This window comes from Ambystoma mexicanum, chromosome 11 (assembly GCF_040938575.1).
Source record: "Ambystoma mexicanum isolate Mex_15411 chromosome 11, UKY_AmexF1_1, whole genome shotgun sequence".
NCBI classification, from domain to species: domain Eukaryota; kingdom Metazoa; phylum Chordata; class Amphibia; order Caudata; family Ambystomatidae; genus Ambystoma; species Ambystoma mexicanum.
Window position 1 is genome coordinate 2,951,104 of NC_090934.1, and position 11,397 is coordinate 2,962,500.

The window sequence follows — 11,397 nt, forward strand, 5'->3', positions numbered from 1 at the left end:
TCTCATGATACACCAGAACTACAGGACGAGCGTTCTTGTGGTCTCATCGGCTGGTGAAGGAATTTATGAAAGGATTGTTCCGATAGTTCCCGCCGGTGAAGGCCCCTGCCCCGGCGTGGGAGCTAAACGTGGTGCTGACCAGGCTCATGGGGGCCCCATTTGAGCCTATGCATTCGACGCTGTTGAAGTTTCTGTCGTGGAAGAGAGCATTTCTCGTGGTCATCACCTCCGCACGATGAGTGCTAGAGATCCAGGCCCTATCTTGCAAGCCACCCTACTTGACTTTTCACGACACGAGGGTGGTGCTGAGGATGCACCCCTCCTTCATGCCCAAGGTGCCATCGGACTGCCACCTCAACGAACCCTTGGTGTTGCCAGTTTTCTTCCCGTTGCCTTCGTCGCCGGCTGAGAGGACTCTGCACTCGCTGGACGTAGCTAGAGCGCAAGTTCTACGTGGACCGCACGAAGAGTTTTCAGAAGACATCACAGCTGTTTGTAAACTTTGGACCTGTGAATCAAGGGAAGGCTCTCTCGAAGGCTTCATTTCCAGATGGCTCTGCGGCTGCATCATGCACTGTTATCGGTTGGCAAACCGACTGCTGCCCAGCCGTCCGAGAGCCCATTCGACCAGATCGATCGCTGCTACTACGGCGTTCCTGTCTGGTGTGCCCCTCCTCGACATCTGCAGGGCTGCTACGTGGAGGTCGACGCACACCTTCACGAGATTCTACTGCATCGATCGGGATTCCAGGGAGGAGTCCAGGGTGGGCCAAGCAGTGCTGCGCAACCTGTTTGCTTAAGGTGAGCCTGGTGAGGAGGTAAGAGATGCTTAATGTTGAGTTTTTTGTATTGCTTAATGTTGAGCCTGTTGCCACCTCCCGTGGTTGTGCATGTGTGTACTGCTATGTATTCTTATCTTCATGAGCATGTGAATCCATGCCAGACCCCATGCTGGAGAAGGAACAAGTTACTTACCTGTAACTGTTGTTCTCCAGCAACCCTCCCGCCTACCCCTATGCGGCTCTTCACTTTGTCATACTGCCACTTTACGTGCTACCAAATCTGAGGATGGCTGCCAGAGGGGGGGCTTAGGGAGAGGGCAGTCATTGGCTGGGGGAAGTATGACCCAGAGACCAGTGATTGGTTACTGCTAAGAAAGACAGATCAGAAACGAAACTGATACTGATTTTTTCTATACCGAGGATTCCCGGCCTGACGAAAGGGAATATTCATGAGCATGTGGATCCATGCCAGTCCCATGCTGGAGAACAACAGTTACAGGTAAGTAACTTGTTCCTTAGCCCTACTCTGGATAAAATCATTCCTAACAAATAGAACGGAAACTGTCAGGATAAAACCCTTTAAATCTGCTCCATGGGACACCGAATGTGAAGTACCACAAGGATCATCCCTATTCCCACTGTTCTTCAACATCTACCTGGCTCTGCTAATCAAGATTAATGAACACAACCTTATGTGCTACAACTACGCAGACGATACACACATCATCTATAAAATTGAAGATTCACAAGAAGATAACACAACACTGGGAGAATGTCTCAAAGAAATCTATGACTGGATTAACACAAACAGCCTAAAACTCAACGCAGGCAAGACAGAAATCATGATTGTATCTTAAAAAGAACACCTATATCCTATGGGCGACAGAACTAGACGCAGGACCTACACCTTTGAAAATAGTCAAAAACCTGGGAATCCTAATGGACAATGCGCTAACATTAGAACCACAAGTAAATGCAATAATCAAGAAATGTGTTTTCCTCCTACACTCTGTAAAAAGAATCATACCATTCCTGTCTTTCACCCATAAGACACTGACAATCATCGCCCACATCATGTCAAGAATTGACTATGCCAACAGCCTCTACCTCAGAATGCCAGAACACCCAGTGAAGAAATTGCAATGTATCCAAAATGCAGCGGCCAGACTTCTCCTCAAACCATCACAAAGAGACCACATCATCCCAGCACTAAAAATAGTACACTGGCTTCCAGTCAAACAACAAATCACATTCAAAACAATGTGCATAACACACAGAGCAATCCACGGCCAAGGAGCAGAATTCCTACAAATGAAAATAACAATTTACCAACCGACTACAACACTCGTCATGCAACGATATCCAGATTGAACCAAAACCTTATACAAAGAAAAGGCTTGGGGGATCCTCTTTCTCTCACCTAGCAGCAAAACCTAGTACACCCTCCCGAAAGACATCCGAAATGCAAAAGACCACCTAAAATTCAGGAAACTACTCAAAACCTGGCTCTTCGCCACAGAACCAAAATTAATCTGGTACCTCCAAAGCAAAATCCCCTCACCAGGCTAAATCCAAGGGACAGGACCACTGCTAGAGACGAAGAAGGATTAAATAGTAACACTTGACAGGAAAGGGAGCACTTAGAACTCATAGGGAGGGAGCCACTCCCTAGGAACAAAGGGAGACGATGCTGTACAGAGCACTCTTACGACCAGAACAACTGATAACCATAGCAATCTCAAACCTCGGTGGGGGAGGACCTCACCTCCTGTCCCTCCCACAGAGCACTAGACAGACTCAGATATAGGCCGCCGCCACGCGCAGGCCCGCCAAATGAACCGCAGGGGAATTGTCCAACAGATAACAAGACCATAGAAAGAAGCAAAAGACAGATGCCCGAAAGCATGCAATAACCCCACTAACCCAACTGCTAAAACCTCAACTCTTGGCACATGCCTCTCAAACGCTAAACAAACACAACCACTCTCCTGCACCTCAAACCACAAGCACTTCACTGAAACAAAACAAACCACACATAGTATTGCACAACAGCACATGGGGGCCAGCAGATCTGAAAACTGCACCCATGCGCAGCAAACAGCGCTAACCAAACTGAAGCTGTCAACAGAACACCACTAATCTCGCTCTACCTTTATCCCATTACACCCACCAACCAATCCTACCCTCTTAACTCTCAGATCCGCCAGAGCACCAGGGGACCACTCTGGCATTGATAGTGCAAGGTATAAATATCCTATTTTTTTTGTTGCTGGTGTTTGAGGTAAGCGTGTGCCTGCTATTTTGCCGGCTTCTAGGGGTTAATTTTTTCTTGAAGTGCTCTGCGCAGTAGATTCCCCTTGCCTCTCCCGCTTCCTGACCCGACCCTGTTCCCTCCTCCCTTCCGCTCCCCTCCCTTGGTTGGCTAATCGCTGCTCTTAACGCACCCTCCCAGGGCAGACCTCTGCCCGTGCAGCCCCAACGTCTAAGGGCCCCAAGGCAAAGGGCGGCTCCTACAGCAGCAGCTCCAGACAGTGTCTGCAGGAGTCAGCAAGGGAGGCCAGTGGCCAGCTGTCAACCAGCAGCGACCATCAAGGTAGGTGTGGCCAAGGTAGCGAGTAGAGTAATCACTGTGCTCCGGAAGCCCTGCTCTACCTACCATCAGAACATATCACACCAGGCTGTTAATATCAACCAGCTTCACAACTAGTGAGGATTGTGATTATCACTCGAGCCGCAACTAGAGAGGACTGTGACCACTGGCATGTGCCACATTGTTAGGGAGAATTCTCAATATGTGCTAATTTCCCTTACCTATTGAGACCCCTAGCAACTTTGCTGGATTTCTAAGATTTGATTTTTTTACCTGGGAAGAGTGTGAGCCTTTTTTCCCACTCTCCCATGTATTTTGTGTGTGTTTTATTTTTGCGTTCTTTGGTTATGGAGTTTTAAAACAACTCCAGTGGCATCATCTTTTTCTGTGTGTGTCAGAGCTTGCTTCTTCCTGGCGCAGAGGCAGCACAAACGCAGCACAAACACCTCCCTCCCTGTTAGGTTTTAGCACCTGGGAATTGACAACACAGGCCACCTTGACCCTTCTGGGAAAGAAGGTTAGGGTCCGTTGGATGGATAGGTACGGAAGTTAGGAACACCGGTAAGAGGGATAGGTAGAGGTTGTGGGTGGGAAGGGGGAATAACAGGGTCACATGCTCCATGGCTCCAGTTCCAAGAATACTCTGCCCTTTCACTCACGCACTCTCCACTCACTCTCTTACTTTGTGTCTGGTTTCATCCTGAGCCTTTGTGCTGGAGCCCTCACCAGGACATTCTCAGACTTCTCTGAAAATACACAACACATGTATATACCTTTGCAGTAGTTCATACATTAACTCATGTACGACTTATACTCGCCCCCACATTACTGCATGCAGGGTTACAACTCTGCATTAACTTCATGCAGCAACAGTTACAATTCCCCCAGAAGTAACCTGAAAGTGCACTTAGCTTCGGTTTGCCTGAGTCCTATGGCTTTTCTGGCCTTTGCGTGTTGGTTGGCCACAAACTTCACCCGTTTTCTCCTGTCTCTGCAATAAGCAAGAATTGAGTCAATACAGGTGCGGACAGTGTGCGCGACTGAGTTCAGGGCTTTGGTTCTTAGTATGGTTATTCCGCACGGTGGAATAGCCGCTCCGGATTCAAGCGACTACAAGTCTAATCACTCAAACACATGCGGGCATTGTTAGTTCAAGTCTCATGCAGGGTTAATGATGTTATGACATCTAGCGTTCCCTTCTAGTTTGTTCACGCCTCCTCCTAAGTGCGGGCCGGCGGGAATAGGAACCGCTCTTATTACGTGGCCCCTCGGGTGCTACAGGCTGTCAGCGCTAGGTAAGTAATGCACTTATCTCAGTTTGTATGCGGGGCCTTGGGTCTTGCAGGCGGAGGGCGGAAACGCCCCGCGTAAGCTTGCCACCAGAGCTTGTCTGGAACACGTCCTTCTAGTTCGCCGGTCAGGATTGCGAGCAGCATCCCACGCGTTCATGAGGGCGCGGTCGGGGGCGTGGCGATCTTCATCGCCCAGGCCCAGTTGGAAGGCGGCCTGCTGGGAAGTGTAGTTTCCGGGCTGTTCTCCATCCCTGGGCCACGGTCCTGCAGAAGGGGTGGAGAACATGCCTGGAATACTTGGTGGAGTGTTTTCTGGCTCATTTTCCACCCCCAGTGCACACCATGAGTGCATTTATCCCACACCTGCTCCAGCCCTGACAGTGTGTCACACAGCACCTTCAGTGCAGTGGCACAGGGGTGTCTTTCAGACTCCGCAAGGTTTAAATGCCTTCTCTGGGACTGACTACCGTCTCCCAGAGCATGTAAAGTTAAATTGGCTTTACTAGTCTTTTTAAATTTACTGACCCAGCACACACTATTTTCCAATAGAGTGCTGGAGGGGTTGCCTAGTTTCCCCTGAGTCAAAACACTCATGCAACAGTAAAATGTTACCTTTTCCTACTTTAAATGGCTGGTGGCAGTGGTTTAGATCAACTACCGTGATTTTTACCGACCGCTAACAACGGTAGCTAAATATAGGGTCAGCCATGTTTTTCAATATGGCGCCCAAGACCTATCTGTAAAAACAGACTCCGGTCATCTTTTTTCACCATTTCTTTTAGTAAAAGTCCTGCTTGTGTTTGTCTCTGCGCGCCAAACCAGGTTTGGTCCCTTTGTTCGTGGCCTTTGGCGGGCTTCAGTGCTGAAGCCCTCCTCTGGTGCCAGAGTGTCTGGGATGGACTGGATGTGAGGGAGGTGCCCGAAACTCCCTGTGCTTAGTCTCCTAGGAGACCTGAATGCACTCTGGCGTGATTGGCTGGCTGACTTTCTGGCAAGGACAGCCACCCTGCTGGGTGAGTGACAGCCAGGCTGAATGAATGGTGGAAAACTGTTTAAAAGCAGGTCTCTGGGACTTGGAATAAAGCAGGTCTCTGGGACTTAGAAAGCAGAGTCGACCACTGGAACGAAAGAACCGAAGACGAGCTGAAGGAAGAGGACTGCTGCAACTCCTGGACGACCGGTGAAGCCCTGCTGCAGGTCCGAATTGCCTGAAACTCCAATCGACAGAGAAGCCCTTCAAGATTAACTTCTTCCCTTGAGTTTGGCAGGAACAACCAACTGGTAAGCCACCTGGACACCGTCCCCAACTTGTTGAATCTTCATTAGAGTGCTGTTGAAAACCTTATAGCCAGTGGGAAAGAAAACAGCTAGTGGGCTTTAAGGCACTCACACCTTAAACCTATGTCTTGCTACAGCTTTTGGCCTCATCCCTGGGCAGTGCAGGAACCTCCCAACGTCCTCCTTCTTGTCCCCACGACTGAAGCTCAGGAACAGTGAGATCTGCTCGAACTGCCAGGAACAACTGCTTCAGCTACAGCTTTCTTCATTGACAAGGTACTGTGCAAACGCGATCTGGAACTATTTTCGGCCATCGAGAAAGTGCGTGAAACTTTCCTCAACTTCGAAGGCTTGTCCTTCCCTAAACATTCGTCAAACTTTTCGCCTAGCCAAATTCTTCTAAACTCTATTGCAAAGACTTAACCGTTATCTACCAGAACTGTGCTATCCTATACAGAGACTCTTATCCATTGACTTTGGCCCAGGCCTATGAGAAGAATTGCTGGTTGTATTTAACTGAAACCATTTTCCCTGCCTATGAATGTATTTAGGCTGTCCATTCTTATAACCTTGTCTATTTATCCCTTAAAGAAGTTGTAGTGATACACGAAATTGCAACCTTGCCAATCAGGGCTTTAGATGACAGCATTAGCCGCTGAAAGCCAATAGTGTATTCAAAGTATGTGCTAAAAATGCTGACAGTAGTCTGTTGTAGCACTTCCATTATGCAGTAGTGAGCTACAAGGAATATGCAGGCCTAGTATGAAATAGGTCACATTATGCATTGTTGATAGACAGGCAGGGAGAGGGCCCCTAGCTCTGTAGCTAATAGGTATTTTTGGAGTGTTTGGAACATCATGGCACCTATATAGCGCTTAGATAGCCAGTCTTAAGCGCTATAAACACTAAGCTATGAGTGCATGCCTTTTAGAGCTTGCAGATGGGGTTAATACATCCCTGCTTCCCTTAGAATATTCAGCCTCACTAACGGTAGCCCTGGCTCCAAGCTAATCTTCCTTTTCTCTGGGAAGGTACTGATAAGACATTCCTCAGCCTTCGCAGATGGGAACCAGGGAGGGGTAGGAGCGAGCAGGGAGCCTCTCAGAGAGAGTTGGGTTTTTTCCATGAGCCAGTTGCACAGGGAAAGTTCTGGAACTGTGCGTCATGGTGACTGACAGCACGAGATTATAAAATATCCATGCACACATGACTTCGTGGGAGATCGTCCTGTGGACTTGATTCATGCACGGTCAAGTGCCCGGAATTGGCTCTGACGGTGTCCTCCAGCATTGTTTTTTTGAGCGGGGCTTGTTTTTACAGCTAGCTTATGAAAAGCCAAGGTCTCCCAGTGCTGATTAAAGGGACGTAAGACTGTGTTTCTCTATGTTTCTCTATGTTTTTCTATATTTCTCTATATTTCTCTATGTTTATCTAAGTTCCATGTTTCACTATATTTTGCATTGCTCTATGTTTTATGCTTTGTAATATTCTTTAACTTGAATCCCAAATGTATATGAAATTCACTGCTTAGAATAAATATGCTAAAAACTTTGAAAGTGTTATTTGTCACTAGCATGAGATCACTGCTCAGCACAATAGAACCTGTATTTTGGGCGGAATAGGGTATTTTTGCTCTCAAAGGGCTGGCCCCGAGGAAGATTTTGCCCATATCAAGACAGAAGTATTTGAAGTTCCATTTTGCTCCCACTTCATAGGAGCTAAACGTGTTCAATTACTTACCGGTTGGACTCTTTTGGTGTATTAGTGTGTGATATTGATCTGCTTATGCTAGTGTAATATTTTCTTACTGACTGAGTACATAAATGAATATTCTTTTACCAAGAAACCTTGAGTAAGTGTTTGCTTGAATCACTGTATTGGTTGGTCCTTTGTGTAACTTGTTCTACTGCTCACTTAAACTCTTGAGATAAGTCTGGCTGCTCAGCCATCACTACCACTTTACTGTGCAGTACAGGCTTATACCAAAGGTGAAATTGTGCTTACACTTTTAGTTGCACAGGGAAAGTTCTGGAACTGTGCGTCATGGTGACTGACAGCACGAGATTATAAAATATCCATGCACACATGACTTCGTGGGAGGGTGGCTAAAGAGTGGGGGGAAACCAGGATCAGGCATCCCAATTAGAAGGATCTCCGTCTTACTGGCATCAAGGCAGAGATCATTGGCAGAGCACCATGCCTGAATAGCAGTCAGAGGAGAGAGAGGAGGTAGAGGGTGGCAGCTTAAAGGAGAGCTTTGTGCCATCTGCATAACACTGGAAATGAGGGGAGAAGGTGGGGATCAAGTGGGCCAGAAGGGCTAGGTAGATGTTGCAGAGCCATGGCGATAGGATAGAGCCCTCAGGGGTGCCAAAGGAAGAGAGTGACGTGGAGGAGAGAAAAGGAGCCATTTGCACTTGGGATGGTCTGTCTGAAAGGAAGGAGGTCAGCCCTGTCCGTGATGGCTAGGGTATCATGGAGACAATTTATGAGGATGTATTTGTTGACTGTGTCAAAGGCAGAAAAAAGATCGAGGAGGATCAGAACAGAGGGAGTGTTTGAGTCCAGGTTTGTAAGCAGGTCTTCAGGAGAGCAGTTTCCATGCCTCTGGAGGCCCTGAAACTGGACTGGTGGTCATGGAGGCAGCCAGCCATTTTGGTGTGGAGGGTCAGTTGGGGGAAAACCAGCTTCTCCTTGAGTTTGCCCATATACGGGGTGATATAGGGCGATAGTTAGCCTGGGAAGAAGGGTCTGTGGATGGGTTTTTAGGAGAGGGTGCACAAGAGATGGCCACACCAGAGCTGTCTCATTCTGCACTGTTATCCACACTGGATAATGGGTGATTTATTTTCTATAGTGATATTTCTATACGTTTACTATGGATTAATTCAAGGTATTAGATGACATTGCAGATAAAAGGCCGGTTTTTACCGATTCTCATTTAGGGTGGCCAACCATTTTGTATTTTGTGGGACTGTGCCAATTTAGTGGGTTGGGTCTTGCGTTTCGCACAGAGCCTGCCCGAGACTGTTAAAGGTCCCCACTTACCTCCTATGCTGAAGGATACGTTCTCTTAATCCTTCCCAGCTGTATGTCTCACTTTTTTCTTGTGATAGTTTACACCCGTGGGAGGCACAGCCGCTCCCGCTGAGGTTTGCTTGGTGTTATCAAAGCATGACAGAAAGAGCTAGTAAAGGTTGCTGGTCCAGGCCCCCAGTGCCTGGGGAAGGACTGTTGCCCCCTAGGATGTGCAAATTCTGGCTGATGATAGGAGGGCCACATAAGACTGCACGCTGTGTGGAATAGTGCCCCCCCCCCCCATGACGCCCTCACACTGCAGTGCCTTTTATTTCACTGTGGATACAGGTTTACAATCCCATGAAGTTGTTCAGATTCACTTATGTGTCCAGGCTGCTCCTGGAATTTGCCATTTAGGAGGAAGACAATCAAAGCTATAATTATATTATTTTGCTCTCACATGTTTTTATGACAACATTGCAATACAATTGGTTATTATTTAACATTTTCAACCCCAAAACTTAACAAATAATTATATCAACTGAAGGTGGGAAGATATTTGATCAAATGCTGCTTATTTCGCACACAGGGCCTAAATCCTGGTTTCACCACTTAACCAAAGTGTGTGATCCTGGGCAAATGTTTAATTTCACAGTTATCTGTAAAAATTGGCAGACCTTGGAGGTGATTCAGTTATTTCTACATAAGAAAATCTGCTCTCATATTGTTTTCTAGACTTAGTTGCTATGTGTACAATGACAGTGGCCATGTATGTATTGCACACCAGAAAGCTGTTTGTCTCTTGGCTTACACAAGGAAACTTGTCATAATGTCACTACCATCAATGTGCTTGTGTAGTAGTGAATCCCGTCCTGTCGGCGCGCTCCACTCCGCGTCATGGAGCGCAAGCGGGGCGGGGGGCGGCACAGAGACAGGCTACTCCCATGCCGGCCCCCTGATGAATAAACGAATTAAATACCACCTTGCACCCGAGCAGGGTCTCTGCTATGGAGATACTTTACTCCTGACTATTCTTTACGGGACACAATGGAACGAGTGCACTTTTCTAGAGCAAGTTTATCAAAGTCTGATAATACACCTTGTAACGTTATGTTCTGTAATTTCACTTTTGATTATGTAAATACAGATGCAGAATATGGGGGTGCAGGGGTCCTGCTGCACAGTCTTGATGATTCTAATCTAACAGGTCAGTGCCCTGTCAGCAGAATAGTCCTGCAGGGTGTTAGGTACGTGTGGTTCGTGTGTGTGTGTGTGTGTTATCATGAAGGTGGAAATGGGGTAGGAACGCATGTGCGCAAAGGACGCTGCGCGGAACCAGGCAAAGTGCTGAGTGCTTGGGGGGCGCGTCCACGCCTGGAGCCTCCTGGAAACTAATGTGTAAAGGTGACCCCGCCCCCCCTTCCCCTATTCCTTTATTGATCGCAGGGAACCTCGTAGCATGTGCCCCCACCTCCTGTGATGGGAGGGGGGGGTGTTAAATGTAAGTGATGTCAATTAACGTGACGTCATTAAACGTGCGCATGTGTGCCCCACCGTGTATTGCAAGTCCTGATTGGTCATTACTGACGGACGGACACGCGCAGGAAAGAAGACGGCAACTCATAGGCTAGGAGCATGCGCAGAATGGAGGGAAACTAGGAGCATGCGCAGAATAGAGGGAAACTAGGAGCATGCGCAGAATGGAGGGAAGCTAGGAGCATGCGCAGTACTAGGTGTTCAGCTTCTGAGCATGCGCACTGGAGACGCTGCCTCGTGTCTCGCCATCGGCCTGCGGGGGTCATAAGCCCGAATTCTCCTTCTCCGGAAGTCGGAGGTGAGAGGTTTATTATTCCCCCCATTCCAGCCTTTATTCTGAGTTCTGGGCTAATATATCCCCATCCTGTTCCCCGAGATTTAGGACAGAGGGTGTCAGCTCCACAAGCCGCTTCCTCATATGTTCACACTCCTGCTCTCCCCCTGGTCACACCTGCTCCGCCCTGGCCACTCCTGCTCCGCCCTGGTCACTCCTGCTCCGCCCTGGCCACTCCTGCTGTCCCCCCTGGCCACTCCTGCTCTGCCCACTGGCCACTCCTGACCACCTCTGAAAGCTTCTGCTATTCCTCCCCAGGCCACTCCTGCTCTCCCCAGGTCACTCCTAGCCACTTATACTCTCCCCCTGGCCACTCCTATCCCCTGCAGCCACTCCTACCCCTCCCCGACACTCCTGCCACCCCCTGCCACTCCTGCTCTCTCCCTGGCCCCTCCTGCACCCCCCAGCCACTCCTGACCCCACCCCCCGTCCACACTCTTGCTCCCCTGGCCACACTCCTGCTCCCTCCCTGGCCACACACCTGCTCCCTCCCTGGCCACACACCTGCTCCCTCCCTGGCCACACACCTGCTCCCTCCCTGGCCACACACCTGCACCCCCCTGGCCA

General features: G+C 48.7%; 1 protein-coding gene across 1 annotated transcript in view; it reads left to right on the forward strand.

Annotated features, from left to right (window-relative positions):
• Positions 1-10,712: 10,712 nt before the first annotated feature.
• LOC138502974 (zinc finger protein 300-like) overlaps positions 10,713-11,397 on the forward strand; it is a 669,426-nt gene continuing 668,741 nt past the window's right edge. Inside the window, exon 1 of the mRNA XM_069622382.1 lies at positions 10,713-10,794. The gene's annotated coding sequence lies outside the window, so the exon portion shown is untranslated. The remainder of the gene's footprint in view (positions 10,795-11,397) is intronic.